At 42.2% G+C, this 15,897-nt stretch overlaps 1 protein-coding gene across 1 annotated transcript in view; it reads right to left on the bottom strand.

Moving 5' to 3' along the window:
- The window catches only part of LOC147727586 (uncharacterized), a 335,530-nt gene extending 320,504 nt beyond the window's left edge, over window positions 1–15,026 (bottom strand). The window contains exon 1 of the mRNA XM_086963650.1: window positions 14,918–15,026. The gene's annotated coding sequence lies outside the window, so the exon portion shown is untranslated. The remainder of the gene's footprint in view (window positions 1–14,917) is intronic.
- Window positions 15,027–15,897: the final 871 nt, after the last annotated feature.

Genomic DNA, 15,897 nt, shown 5'->3' with positions numbered 1-15,897 from the left:
ATACTTTTTGTAGAGAGAGATACTTCTCACAGCAGGGGAGTCTCCAAAGTAAAACATCCACAACAGAGGCACAAAGAGGTCTAAGATGTCTGCACCTAGTTGCAATGTGTCATACTGAAGAAGTAGTCAGGAAAAGACAGAAAGCCAGGTCTCACCTAACGTTTTTCTCACCTTGTACACTAGAATTTGCAGTCCTGCTCATTCAGCCTTATCATATACCAAATAGCAGTGTTCAGGAAAAAAAATCAGCATCTCCATGCTAAGCAAAGGGCCATATTGAATATCTAAAGGAGCCAAGTCTCAACTCCTCTCGCTTCAGTGTCTAGGTATTCTCTCTCCAGCTTTTGGATTTTGAGCACTACACTCCCACTGTCTGGAAAAACAACCCTCTCCTCCATCTTGTGCACAGGTAGACCAGGGGTATTCAAAATGGATCCTACTACTAACTACCATTATTCTTGATTACTCACACACAACATGTATGTATCACACAGGCTATAAATATAAACACATATAACAGAAGCAAGGATTGTAAGTGCAAGGAACTGAATAAGTCTCCTCTCCAGTGAGCCAGATATAAATATCTAATCATACTATGACATTTCAAATCATGGAACACTGCCATCACCACTCTATGTGCCAAACCTGTGATATTAGTCCAATGAAAGTAGCTAAGTGAATACCTGGTGCACCCCTCCAGGCCACAAAACATGCCTAGGACCTAATTGTGTCAAGGACGGGTCTAGTTGTCCCCAAAAAAAGCTAGATTAGTGTGACACCACAGCCAAAAATCAAATGTCAAGATACCAGATACATGCTTTTGGGCACTAAGGGAAGGGAGACATACTGGATCCCAATCAGTGATATTAGCACATTTCACACACACCCACAGAACACGGATGCTTCTTTTAGCCTGATGTCCATTCACTTCCAACAAACCTTGACAAAACACACCACACAAAAATCCAACAGAGTACATTAGGAAAACTCATCAAAGACACAATACATCACAGAAGTGTCTGATAGTAAGAAATCACTTTGTTCCCAAAAGTACTTGCCAACAAGACATATACACAGAGTATATACATTAGTCCCAACAATTCCCAACTGTCTTCAACAGTTTGGAAATGCACTTAGTTGGCCATCATGGGATTCCCTATAGCACTAATTAAAAAGTGCCCCTGCACTCAAAAAATGAATGGGCGATCGGGTTTGCCCAGTCAATTATCTGAGCAGAATACCATTGAAAATGGAGTAAAACAGGATGTGTGCTTAAATCATTCTTCCATTGCTTTATTGTTGCAGACCTTCTTACAGGCAATTGTACACAGGCATGCTTATCTTAAATGTCCTGATGATGATCCTCTAATGTTTATATTGATCGAAACGCAGTCGACACCCTAAACACCTTATGCACTGCTCTGAATTGCTATTTAAATGCGTAAAGGTGCCCTCATGCGATTTGTTTGTCACATTGGAAATTCTGTGTGTAACAAATCTACAGCTTTGCCTGAGCCTTTTGTGTTTTCAATTGTTTGTCCTTTTCGTTTTAGTAGGATGCAGGCTTGTGTCCCACTTTGAAAAAAATGTTCGTACTGATTTTACTGGATTCAAAAATATTAAATATTGGACCTCTGTCCGGCTGGACAAGTTTAACAAATATAGTACTGACTGGGTCTATATTTATTCCCCTGTTCCTAATTTTTTCTCTAGGGCCCACTGTTCTTTATAATAGCTTAAATTCCCAAGGACCCTGGTTGACTTTATTTGGGTTTCCTTGGTACCTTACAACACAGACCTTCTAACCAGCAGCAAAACACCTGGGACCTGATCCGCATGATTTTTCCTCTTGTGCTGAAAACAACTTAAATTATTTGCAAAAGAGATTTCTGACAGGCATCTAAATGTTTTTAATAGCACACTGCTTGGGTCTGCTTGTTAGGGCATATGAAGCAAAGAGCTGCTTTAACTATTCCATGTCCCTTGGCATTGATCACTAAGCATTGGTTTACTCCACCAGTACTTCAATCTGACATAAATGGAGTTGAAAAGGAAAAGTGAGCAAATATTGTTTTGGGATATTATCACACTGTCAAAAGAAGTCCAGATACTGATTATCCCTTCTTGACCAACTGTTACAATAATAAGTGGTAAACCCCACCCTCACCGCAAGAATAAATATGTATGCTTAAGGTATTGAGTGATTTTATTGAGATACCATCCACAGTGTGATACCACTCATGAGAGAGAGAAGACGTGGCTCTGTTGAGCATGAAATTAGCACAAGTAACTAGACCACACATTGATGCACTGATCTCCTGGACTTTGAAGCCTCTGGACATGGTGACAAGTTCTACAGATGACTGAGGAAAGTGCCATCCTGAGGCGAATATAGTGGAGCTGAGTTACCATTCAGGCCTCCTGCTCTTTCTGATTCACACACCATGACTCACATTGGAACAATGACCCACTAAAGTTCGAATCACTGAGAACGGAGTGGGCACGGGATTTGCTTTGTGAGATGTGTGCTGTGTAGAGTGTGATGACTCATTGTGGAAGAACAAAGGGGCATATTACCAAGCAATAGCGATAATTATCGCTATTGCTTGGTTAGCGTGAAAAATTTATCGCCAAGCTGCGGCGATTTTTATCGCAGATAAACCTTGGTATTACCATGGTTTATCGCAAATGCGATAAAAATCGGCTGCAATGCATGAATATCGCTTAAAAGTCAGCGATATTCATGCATTAGTGAGCTAATGCTCTTAGCCATGTTATCCAACTCCCATTGGATAACATGGCTAAGAACTGCTCAGGGCAGGTGTTAGCTTTTGGAGATAATCACGCTTAGCGCGAATATCTCCAAAAGTTGGGAATAGGAGATAGCGATGTTAGCGACTGTTTCCAGTCGCTAACATCTTGGCACGCCCACTTTGCATGTCATTGGTGATAAATATCACTGACATGCAAAGTGGGGCCCAAGATGGTCGCTATCTCCTACTAGCTGTCGCTAACTGGTATTAGCGACAGCTAGGTAATAGGGAGATAATTTTATCTCCGCTTTCTTGGCTTTTAAAGCCAAAAAAGTGGAGATAAACCCCCTTGATAATATGCTCCAAAATGTGTGGATTTTGTTCAGGGATGCTAGGGTTGCTCCTCAAACAGGGAGGTCATGCGTGGTAAATGCTCAAGCTGAGTTGACCACTTTGGCCCTCAGATTTCCTAAATATCAAATTTCAGGTGAGGGGCAGCAAGAGGTATATAGTACATGATTAACTTCTACTATTGTGCTGAGAATATGGCTCAGGAGTGTGTGAGCAGTTTCTATTAAATGTTATACTTTTCTCTTGATGCAATCTCCTTTCAGGGGAGCTGAAGTCAATTATAACAAGCATTATAAATGCAATAGGGCTCGCATTAGGAAAGTTTGAGCTATTGGTCTTATAAATGTTATTTTTTTATTTATGTGTTATTTTTTCAATTAGTTAAATTAACAGCTTTGTCATTTACAATGCCAATAGTGATAACTTTCGCAAATGTGACACCTATAGCATTTGTAATGCAACATGTTTTGTATTTACGTGACTTGGATGTATCTAATCTACCAGTTTCTATAAATTTGATTGAAAGTAATCCGATGTCAGTAAACATTCAACCCTTGTAATAAGTGTTGCAGCTAAAAACGTTCAATGACTTGTTTCCTCGTGCAAGGGACTGCTATAGCTATGTGTGCTTTTTGAGATACAAATGTTTTTTTGCTTGTGAACAATTTGTTTTATTCTATGTTAACGAGGGTTCGCAGCTTCCTCAACAATAACGTTTTATCAAAACAAACGTGGCAAATCCAACATTGGCAAGCCAAAAGGATGCTAACCAATGCCATACCTAATATTGACTTTGTTGAAGCTTTTTTTTTTTTTTATGAAACTGCACCTGCTTAAGTTTTTTGTTTTTTGACGCATCTCGCTCCTAGGGCTTAAAATATAAACAAAATGCAGTTTTTTTAAATAATTGCATATTCCTTGCTGATAGACTGATGGGGTATTGATTTTATTTTTATATCATGTAAAAATTGCTTCCATGCCTGCAAGTGCACATCTGACCGATTCGAAGGAAGATTATAACCTTTCTTTACAAATGGAAATGTTTATATTGGCTCCTGAGCACATATGTAATAAAATTGCAAGGCATCGAGGGTGGTCGGGTCTCTTATTTCATCACGAGGGAATGATCGTATTTAAAAAAAAAAAAAGTATTTCTCCTGCTTGTATGGCAATTGACGAGATGTGCAAGTGCTTACAACCTAGTGCACCTTGTTTCATTTTTATATTGCAAACTAAAGTAGATGCATAAAAGGAGACACGGCCGGTGGCCGTGAAACTGAAAGTACGGCCGGCCGGCTGTGAATAATTAGGGGATGAGCAAGGTTGAAATTATGCTAATCACGGTCTACGTATGCCAGATTGTTCACTAACCTGATAGTTTTTCATAGTCTTTGCCAGTGCCCTCCCAGTTAATGTAGGAGTCTGACTGTCAAGAGCGCATGAAAGGGCTTGTGTTGTGTGTCACATTTTGCATTCATGTTTTAAATGTGAGTTGTGCTTGATTTTGCTGTTAACGGGAGTGCATGGGGGGGTCGTACTGAAAAACGTAAAACCTGTTGCTTCTGTTGATGATCCAGCTCTCTCCTGCAGAGACTATTAAATCCACTACCAACAGTAAACAAAAAGTAACGTGTGCATACTAAAACAAGTCACCAGAAGTCACGAGAAGAGAAATGCAAACTAAAGTAGATGCATAAAAGGAGACACGGCCGGCGGCCGTGAAACTGAAAGTACGGCCGGCCGGCCGTGAATAATTAGGGGTGAGAGCACGCTGAGAAGCTGCCTTTGATGTGGTAATGAGAGGCAGGCAGGCAGGCGGCTGGTGGCATTGTGCACGCGCTTTTTACGGCTTGCGCTTGCGCAATGCCCTAAAAAGCGCACATGCACTTGAAGAAATCGCCAGTGGAATCGTGCTTGTTTAAACGCTGTTTAAGCCCCTATAGAGCTTCCAGCTGTGCACATGCGCACAGCAGGCGAGCCCTAAAAATGACCCTTTCTTGATACTTAGGGTCACCTCTTCTCTAGTCACAAGACCCAAGCAAAAACACTGATGTCAAAAGCGAGCATGTAGTGTAGAGAAGGAGGAAGCAGCTGTGTGCTTCTTGCATTGACCCCAGATCGCTCTATGGGGCATCGTCAAAATCAATGGTTGCTGCAGCAGAATGTCCACCACAACACCCACTGCCCACCCCTTTCATGCTAAGTATAGTGTGAAAGGGGCCTTATTTACCAGGCAATGTTAAGTCATGTTAAGGGGCTTAATGCTGCCTTGTAAATAAGGCGAAGCTCCTATCGCCACAGGAACATCTTTAAAAGTGACATTCCTGAGGCGATAGGGGCTTGTAAATATGCCCCTAAGTGTGAAAGGGGCCTTATTTACTAGGCAATGTTAAGTCATGTTAAGTGGCTTAATGCTGCCTTGTAAATAAGGCGAAGCTCCTATCGCCACAGGAACATCTTTAAAAGTGACATTCCTGAGGCGATAGGGGCTTGTAAATATGCCCCTAAGACTCTTGTGAATCTTCAAGAGGTATGATGAAGAATGGGACTCCTGAGCTTTTCACAGAAAACAATACTAAAAAAGACAAAAATAAGGCTTTACTTCTCAAGATTTGGTGTCAAACTGTTTTATCCCTATGGCATCTGAAACACCCACATCTATTTATTTCCCTACTACAGCGATCTAATACATTTTGTAATTGTACCAGAATACCGTTGCCTAATATCATCTGAAAAACTAAAGTGTTCTAATTATTGTTTTCAAAAATAACACCCCATTGAAGTTAATAGTAGAAAACGGATACACACTTCAACAATATTTTTGAAAACAATATGCAGACAATGATAATTATAGAAGACAATGTTTTTGCTATTGATTTTCTTACATGCAATCAGATTTTCAACTTTGCAGCTCCACTCAAAAACCTGTACGAGTACCATTTTGAAGGCCATTGTAACACCTGAATACCCTCAAACAGCTTCTAATTGGGAGAGAGCTTGAAGGTCTTCACATAGATATGTCAAAGGTGGCATGGGGCAATACTGTACTACCTGCATTATTAATGCCCTCTTCAGTTTATTAATGGTCAGTGAGTTCTACTGCATTAAAGCAAGTATTAAAATGAATGTTAAAAACGTCAAAGTTCTCCCTGTAGGGAACAACTGGGAGATTTAGAGAGGGCTCTGTCCAAAGGGCACCAAGTTAAATTCCATTTTAGCCTCTAACTTGCCTATCTTTTTATGTGCGTAGACACCACACCTCTAAAGAGACTATTCGTAAAAAAATGTGTGAATGCCAAACAGTCCTAAACTTACACAAAAGTGTAAGCTTACCTTTGTAAATCAGGCCAGAAATGTTTGGGAGGAACCCTTAATGAATGATTGCCTGACCTGTCCACACCTGGGATGAAATACAATCAAGAGATGTGAGCAGGGTATCATTTGCAAAAAAGATGTTTTATTAATCTTAAGGGCACACAAGTGCTGCTAGAAATGGGATCTGGGATGGGTTACACAATTTTGGGATTACAGGCTGCTTATTCACTGCTAATGCACTGGATGTGTTATGAAATATTCTATATTTTCAGCAAGGGAACACAAAGTGAAGGACTAACCTGATCCCCAGGGTACTGTCTCTGAGGATCAAAGCATGTTGGTTCCTCTCAGTGGCATAGCTAGAGGGGTGCGGGGGGGGGCAGACCGCCCCAGGCGGCACTGTTTTGGAGGCGGCGGCCGCGCAGCTCTTGTGGCCCGTTGCGGCGGCCTTTATGATTCATTTAGGGACACTCACTGTCTGACACTGTCAGTCAGTGTCCCCAGCCCCCAAATAAATGATAAAGGTCGCCGCAATGGGCCACCAGTGCCGCGCCCACGCCGCGCGGCACAGTTTGAAGTGCAAGCAAACTCACCTGCTTGCAACTGCTGCCTGCAGCGCACGCACGCTGCACACACGTTGCACGCACCACCACCTAGTATAGTGGTGGTGGTGTGGTGTGTGTGCAAGTCGCGACCGGGTCACCCCGAGGTCATGCGGTTTCTCATGGGCAATGCCAACCTCCCATGCACAGACACGGGCTAAGACGGGGATGAGTCACAGGTCCCGTAGTCATGCTGAGCTCAGCTGCCACCCGCGGTGCGCATCGAGCGGGCGGCATTTCATCAAAGGTTTCTGAACTGTGCTACATCTTGGGAGACAGCCTCGAGCTATTCGACCCTGTCCCAGTGGGGATCTTGTGGAATGGATTGATTCAGGATTCCCACCACCAACGCACCGCACGCCATCCGGGACAGGCGGGCCCAGGCAACGCAAGTCGCAGCTAAATTAAGATAGTCAACACAACAGCCTGCTAAGTGCTGAGCAAAGCAGCATGATGATGAGATCCCGCCTGGCGACTCGACCCATGACCTCAGGCCTACCTGTGACTTACTCGAGTGAGGCAGGCCTTCTGAGTCGCCGGCGAACCTGTGCAGAAGTATAGGAGCTTCTCACGTTTTGGCACCTGCTCGCGTGATCCGATGCACAGCTCCCACAAGAAGTCCTTCATCTTCAGAAGTCAGTACGAGTGCCGGTATGTTTTAAAGCAAACACTTCTGTACAGTGCCATATGTATTTTTTAGACTACTTTTACACCCTGCTGCATAACACGCACTGGGGCAAGTACTCTTAGATAGCGCAAGCTTTTTAATGCTCACTCTCTCAAAAAGTATATATATTTGAAATAAAACTGCCTACAGCCGAGTTGTGACCCCTAGGCTATGTGTACTTTAGTCAAACTTTTCTCCTGAGGTTTGCATGCACCCCCATGCTTAATTGTGTCTCAATGTTAATTGCTTAGACTTGCAATGGAACGTAGCTTCAGCCTCAGGTTGTTAATAAATAATGAGCGGCTCCACACACCGTGCTGTTATCAGCAAATTCATTTTTATCAAATTGCTCAGTGTGTCTTTTTGAGATAAATTACAGTCTGCAGAGGGGTTGTGACCTCTAAGCTACGCGTGTACCCTTCCATTTCCAGTGCTTTGAAGCTGTTTTAAAATCTTTCTACAGTTTCTCTTTGCTGAAATGGGTGTAATTTCTGATATTTATGTTTCCGTTGTTTTTATTGCTTGATTTTCCTTGCGAAAAAAGTGTCACTCATAGTTGTTGAAATGCCATTCATAATTAAGCTGACATTATAAAAATGTCACTCTTAGCAATCTGAAACCTTGGCATCTATGTTTCCTTTATGTCCGGCCTGCTGTTGTTATCTGTACTTCCGGTGTCAGCTGCGCCCCTCCACGTGCACAAACCATGAGGTGAGCATTGCAGGCATTGCCCTGCAACTACAGAAACGTAGACATGGCCGCCGGTTGTACAGTGTGGTGTCGGAGAACATTCCATAAAGTATAGAACCCTGCGAATGCTGGTAATTTCTACGTTTTTATTTCTGTATTTGAAATTTTATACCACACGCAGACGACGTTAAAGTACTCTACAGTTTGTTTTTTTTTACAAAAAAATGAGAGAAATGATTCCAAATAATAAACATACATATTTACAAAGAAATATTCAGGATGACGTCAGAGCATTTTGCAATTTGTAGATACATATTCTGAGAAATGCATCCAAGTCATATAAATCCATGTTAGCAAAGATGTGTTGTCTTATAGTGAATGTTAAGTAGTCAGTTTGTTCTTCACGCTACAATATTTGATTTAAGAATGACACTGCATATGTGGCGGTGCAGGTGCTGGAGAGAGCTGCAATTAAATGTCACAAACGTAAGTGTTAGTAGTAGGTGTTATGATGCATGAATATGGAGAATAAAATTTGGATAAATAAAAACCCATATTCTTTGTGCTGTTATTGAGATGGAGTAAGGGTCTACTTTGGAGTTTGGCCGATGGGATACTCAGACACAAATGTATTACAGGTGCATTGTAGCCTATAGCCTTTGTATACAGAGCACAGGGTATGTGCCACTGTGTGGCAGAGTATTTCATTCACCATTCACCAATCTCTAAAAAAGGCCATACGATTTTTGTATGTTGAATTTCAGAGCTACAAGCTTCAGTGCTTCTTTGTTTCTGTGGTTTCTGTTTTGCCCAGTGACGTGTAATTGCTGATGCTAGGTAGGTTGGTGAAGGGCTTTGAAAGTTATGCACACAGTATGCAGTGTTTCTCTACTAGGAGCGAGATCAAACATTCGCTAACTGATGAGCCGTGGTCTGCCCTTTCCATGCTTGCAGTAAGCCTTGCTGCTGAGATTAATAATAATGTGGGGAAGCTAGGCTCGATAGGCCAGTGTGTAGAGCAGTTTCACATACCTACCTGGTGCCATCTAGAGACTGGACTAAGGTTTGCAGATCTTGTTTTAACATTAGGCACCACAACATGCACAAATCTTGCACTGAAACAAGATCTGCTATTCTCGAGTTAGGGCAAGAGTTAGAGTTTGCCCTAAAGCTGGTATTGGTGTTTGAGTTGGAGTGACAGTTAATATTAGTGTTAGAAAGAATTAGGTTACAACTTGGATGAGGGTGATGGTTAGATGAATGGGATAGGGGTGGAACAAGGACAGAAATTATTAGCATTGCTTGGATTAACAATAGGTTTAGAGATAAATGTATGATTATGCGTAGATTGCGGGTTAGTTTTAATGTTTGGATGAACACGAGTATTTCAATTGGGTCTTACCGCAGGTTTTTGGTTAGGGTTTGTGTTCTAGGTTTAGAGTTACAGTTAAAATAATTGAGCTGACGAGCTTGTGGAGATGCACCTGTTCGCCTGTGAGAGGTACTGAGACCTGAAAGGATTGGGGCAGATTGCTCAGCAACCCCAGATTAAATTAGTTTTTACATCGTAGTTTTAAAAGCAGCCGCATTCCAGCTCAAGACACTGGAAATACGTGTGAGCAAAAGCAGCGCGTGGCTAACAGGGCACGGCACTCTTTCTCTGCACCACTGCAATGAGTCATGGGACGCTTGCGTGTTTAAAAAAAAAACGACCTCGACCACTAATAACACGGGACATGCTGCCACTCAGAGCCTATGCATGCCTGTGGACTGTGCTGCTTGTTTTTATGACCCTAGTGCCTGCGGTGAGAAATACCCACTTTTGCTTCAAAATTTCCGTTTGGGGCAAATATTTTCTAGTCTCTTTATTCAGTTATTTTTTGACTGGCTAGACTAGACAGGGGCCGATGTGTCACAATAACTTTACTAAACTCTAGTAAAAGATTATATCAAGGAGATAAGGCTAACTGGTGCTCATTAATGTCGTGCCAACACGAGGATAAGAAATAGTTTAAAAATGATACGCAAAAGAGGTCTGCACACGCCAACAATTGTGCAAGGAGGAATCCAGATTGCTTAACACCCAGCCTTAGCACAAAGGCCAGACTGTATCGAGCTCTGAAAACTATAAAGGGCGACAGCAGGCTTCATTTTTTGGCCACTCTGGTGAGACACTAAAAACACACACAATATGCGCCCTTCTTTAAAAATGCAAATGAGTAAAATATCTGGTTACCATATTATCAGGACAATACCTGCCTTAATAATGTCCAGAGGGCTTGTGACACATTCACATTGTAGGGGGACTAGAATTTCGTTGAGTCAGAAAAGGTAATAGCCAAGAGAAACAGAATTGGGAACACCCAGTGGTACTCAATCAATTTTCAGAGTGGCGGAGCTGCCATCAATGCTTCATCACTGAACTCACAATGTTGCACATATATCATTAAAGCATGGTGTGTTAGTGCACTGTCATTTATAGACATCACAATCTCCATTGAAGTGGTCACTTAACTTGCAAAGACATACAGTTTTACAGATAAAACTAATATAGCGCAAAAGCGATGTGTGGAAATCGGGTGTCAATCAATCAAACAAACAGGATTTACATAGCGCTACTTATCACCTGTGAGGGTATCTAGGCGCTGGGGGGTGGGCGTGGTGCTGCTGATGAGGGACGTTAATCGAATAACCATGTTTTTAAGGCCCTTTCTGAAATCCTGCAGGGTGGCAGTCTGTTTGTTCTCCTTTGTACTGCCAGTCACCGGTGCATTTAACTGTGTAGCCTTGGACCGCGTCATGTATGTGCATGTAACTAGCATGATCAAGGTAACTATTAGCGGCGATACTGCGTGTCTCTTGGTCTTTTTCCCCCGCCCCTTCCCTAGGGGCGGAAATCTGAGGGATAGCCCCCGGCGCTACAAGCTCTAGCTACGCCTCTGGTTCCTCTCTAAAACTCCAGGATCTGTTGATGAATTTAACTAAAGAAGCTGAAGGATCAAACGTGAAGGATTTGATTGTTAAAATGAAAGTGACAAGAAATACTGAGATGGGCTAATTCTGAGCCCAGTTATATCGATTTACCTGGTGTTTGATTTCTCAATAAATAAGTGCAGGGAGCAAACATTTTTCTTATGATCCCACTGCCACTGCGGAATGCTAGAGTTACCGAAAACCAAGGTTGCTAAGTCTTGATTGCATTTCATGTCGGTTTCATCCACCTTCCTACACTCCCAGTCTGTTTATCTCACTCTTGCAGGTCCTTTGGCATCCCTGCCTTTTCTCTCTGTTTGTCTATCTTTTTCTTCCTCCTCCTTTCTTCCTTTCTCTCTCTTGTTCTCATCACAATATGATGATAAGAAATAAGTCCCAGTCCAAAAACACGAGAACCAGTGACCACCACCTTAAACCACCAGCACAAATGAAGTACTTAGTAGTGGAGGCTCTCTCTAGAAGGCACATATAACTAATTGATTGAACAACCTTTTTTAGGAAAACCTTGGGGCATATTACCAACAACTAGCGATAATTTTTGTCTCTAACTTGTTTAGAGACAAAAATTATCGCCGCACATCGGCGATTTTTATCGCAGATAAACCTTGCTATTAACAAGGTTTATCGCAAATGCGATAAAAAACGGCCGAAATGCATGAATATCGCTGAAAAGTCAGCGATATTCATGCATTATCGAGCAAATGCTCTTAGCCATGTTATCCACCTCCCATTGGATAACATGGCTAAGAACTGCTCAGGGCAGGTGTTAGCTTTTGGAGATATTTGCGCTTAGTGCGAATATCTCCAAAAGTTGGTAATAGGAGATAGCGATGTTAGGGACTGTTTCCAGTCGCTAACATCTTGGCACGCCCACTTTGCATGTCATTAGTGATAAATATAACTGACATGCAAAGCAAGGCCCAAGATGGTCGCTATCTCCTATTAGCTGTCACTAACTGGTGTTAGCGACAGCTTGGTAATAGGGAGATAATTTTATCTCCGCTTTCTTGGCTTTTAAAGCCAAAAAAGCGGAGATAAACCCCCTTGATAATATGCCCCCTTATTCTCAAGACTCAGACAGACGGTCTAAACAGATCTCCCTCAAGGAGCGCCTAGGCATGACTGCTGTTGGTGGTTACTGCGTCTCAGAACAGATGACCAAAAGGTAGAAACAAAAAAGCAATTAACATTGTGATGGGGTGTGCTGGGTACAGTGACTACTATGCAGTGACTGAAAACGCAGCACCCTTTTTGCCTTCCTCTGAAAGTCATACTGTGGAAAAATATATAAATATATGGCGTATAGTAGTTTTAAAGAGTTCAGGGATAGATGCTTGAATCCCTTTCTTTTAAAACTGGATATAGGTACCAATGGCAATTGATACTCTAAGGTGCTCATTTAGAGCTCTGCACAAACATGTTGTATGTGTGTTTACCTGATCACTCCACATTTAGGGGCTCATTTTCAAGCCCATTGCGCTGCCGGTGCGTCAAATCTTTTTGGCACACTAGCAGCGTGACCGGCTTGACCATATTTACAAGGCTAGAGTAAAGTCGCCCTGCGTGACTTTTCATTGCCTTGTAAATATGGGCCCCTTTCACACATTACTCTGCGTGAAAGGGGCATTCCATGGGTGCTGCTGTGGGTGTTCCCAAACAGGTTTCATGGAACTTGACGCTTTCCCAGATTTACAACATTTTGTGAAACTGGGAATGCGTCAGAATACTACACCTCCCCGGGCGTAGGAATGGCACAACGAGGAGAAATGCTTTCATTTCTCTTCGTTTTCTCCTCTTTCTATGCATGTGATATTCTGCAGCCTGCATAGAAAGAGGAAAATGCCTTTAATATTTTTTTTCATGCAGGAAGGTGTCCCTTCCTACACAAAAACAGTCATCTCCGAAGCGCAGGCACCCTTGTAAAATTATGCAAGGGTGCCTGCGCTTGGCGCATGACTGCTGTTTGTGCGGTGGCGCAGGGGAGAAGGGAACAAATGTGCCGTATCTTGTAGGCATGGCACATTCCTGTGCTTTTCTTTTGATGCACGGCAGCGCAGCAGGAAGGCTTGCAGGGCTCTTATGCGTCAAAATATAGTAAAAGAACAACCCTATAACACAAGCTGTTTTACTGCACAAGTCGAGGTAAAACTGGATCACAACATGGTAAACATCATGGGGCAGATGTATCAAGCAGTTTTACCCATTCTGTGTCTATGGGAAAATGTGTTCATACATCTGGCCCCATGTCTCATTATAACAAGCAAAAGGCTCCTGGTAATCGCATGGTGTAAAAAAATGAAAACGCGAGGGGTGATAACGCTTGTTTGCGTGTGTATTATTCTTTTTTCCACTCAAGGACTAAATCAGAAAGTAACCATTGAAAATTGTGCGCGCAAATCAACAGGGACACCAAAGATAATTAAAATATCACCTGCATAGTTTGAAGAAGGGAAATATCACTAGTTCTTTTCGTGATTCTTCCAAACAACCTATCATTCCTTCCTGCCGTAAAGTAAAACAACATTTCAGGAGCCCATCGATTTCTTTAATAAATATGAAGGGCTTTTGCTTTGCTCGTTTAAATGTCTTTCATTGTTTGCATCTTAAATAAATAACCTCTGACGACTACAGATTCCCTCCCAGTATTCAATGTGACCAGTGCCATCTTAAGAAATTTGGGGGCCCTGGGTCAAAGGGATTTTGGGGGCCCCTGTTCAGAAGAGCTTTGAATTTATGATTCAATTTCAACGTTTCTTGCTCTCTATGGCCACTGACGGTGCACAAGAACACTTGACTACATTCCTGTGTTAACATCTAATATTCATGGATTGTGACGTGTGTTTTCAATATTGTAACGCAGCAGAAGCTGAATGATAATATTGCAAATAATATCTGTGACACCCTCTCATTTCTCCTATGAGACGTCCTATTGTGATTTTAAAGAAACTTGTTTTTTATGGATGTTGCATGAAACATAAACTCCAGATTTCTCTGCAAAATGTTGGTAACACTCTCACACATCACCCCCATTAAAAATAAATTAAAGGAAAACGACATTTAAAACAATGTGTTTAATAATTATTCAAGGTCATCAGGGGAAAACTCTGCAGAACACAGCTGGCTCTACCAGTGGGTCGCTGAAAGGCTGGGGCCCTGGGCCAGAGCCCACTTTGCCCATGCCTTAAAACTTCTCTGAAATCGACTCCAGTTTTGAGAAAGTGAAAGCATACACCTCACTGTGGGAATACCGCAATCTTTATAGGTGTAAAAATACCTTAACTTTCTACATATTCATGTTTGCTGAGAGGAAGAGAATGCAACATCCACAAGCAGATCCTTATGGAAATATGACGTGTTGATAACACAGTCATCCCCCAAATATTTTTCAACGTGTATGTAGTAGCCCCCCACCCAGGTAAATTGCATGTACCATAAAAAAGTAAAACCCATCTCGAAATTGTAGACTATAAGTAACGAAATAATCGATTGTATAATGCAAATCCCTGAAAAAATGGTTAACCACTAAAAATAATTTTAAATGTTACCTGTTTTGGAGATAACTCGAGTCCCAGAACCAAAAGCAAACCGGAGAAAAGTACACAGAAGAGAAACCCCAGTCGAGCCTCTCGCAGCCCCAGCCAGGAAATTGTCTTTGTCCGCAGCCCAAGAGCAGCTCCTAAAGCCGGTCCCTTTTATCTGTGCTTCTTTGCCTGGAAAGTAATTCAAGCCCATTGGAGGTGAAATTGTGCTGGCCCATCAGACCATGTGTCCGGGACACTAACTGAAAAACTCTGTTCCCATTTGTCTACCATTAGAAAATTGCACATATTCGAGAAATGTGCCTCGGGAGACTCTCAATAAGTTTTTTGTTGCAGTTAGAGGTTGATATTTGTAATGTTTGTAGGAATGCGTTAGGCATGTATCCTTGGCTCTGCTCCTAGTGAGGAGGGGATGTCTCTCCCCTGCATTGACATGTTTGTGACATCAGTGAACTTGACAGGGACAGACAGTGGGTGAAACAGTGTTTCACTAGTTTTTCTTTTATTAACAGAGGATTTCACTGTGGCTCTGTTCCTTAATCAAACATTGGGCCTCATAAGGTGGTCCCCTTTGAGGGGCCCAATAACTCCGGGCTCCCGGGGTTATATATACTGGAGGTACTGGTCACATTGTGGGGTGCATTATAAGGTGGACCTGAGGATCTCTTTAGGAGGGAAGAAATACTCGAGGGATCTGTAATTCTGTGTTTGATTCTTCTGGTAGCTGCTCATTTCTCCCTAGAATTGCACCAGAAGACAGTGGCTGTGTGAAAAACGACTGGTCCACAGAGTACATAACATTACCGGCCCCATTGAATTGCCATAGACTTCAAAATGAGGCATCAAAAGAGTTAAACTAATTAGACAGGTTTGGTGCACCTGTTTTATATTTATCACATTGAGGAAACAACTTCCTTTGCAACTGTTCTGGTATTTCAAGAGGTAACACAATATGTTACCTCCCTGATGACAGAATCAAATGTATG

Source organism: Lissotriton vulgaris, chromosome 3_1 (genome assembly GCF_964263255.1).
Source record: "Lissotriton vulgaris chromosome 3_1, aLisVul1.2, whole genome shotgun sequence".
Classification (NCBI taxonomy): domain Eukaryota; kingdom Metazoa; phylum Chordata; class Amphibia; order Caudata; family Salamandridae; genus Lissotriton; species Lissotriton vulgaris.
This window is presented reverse-complemented; position numbering and strand designations above follow the sequence as displayed.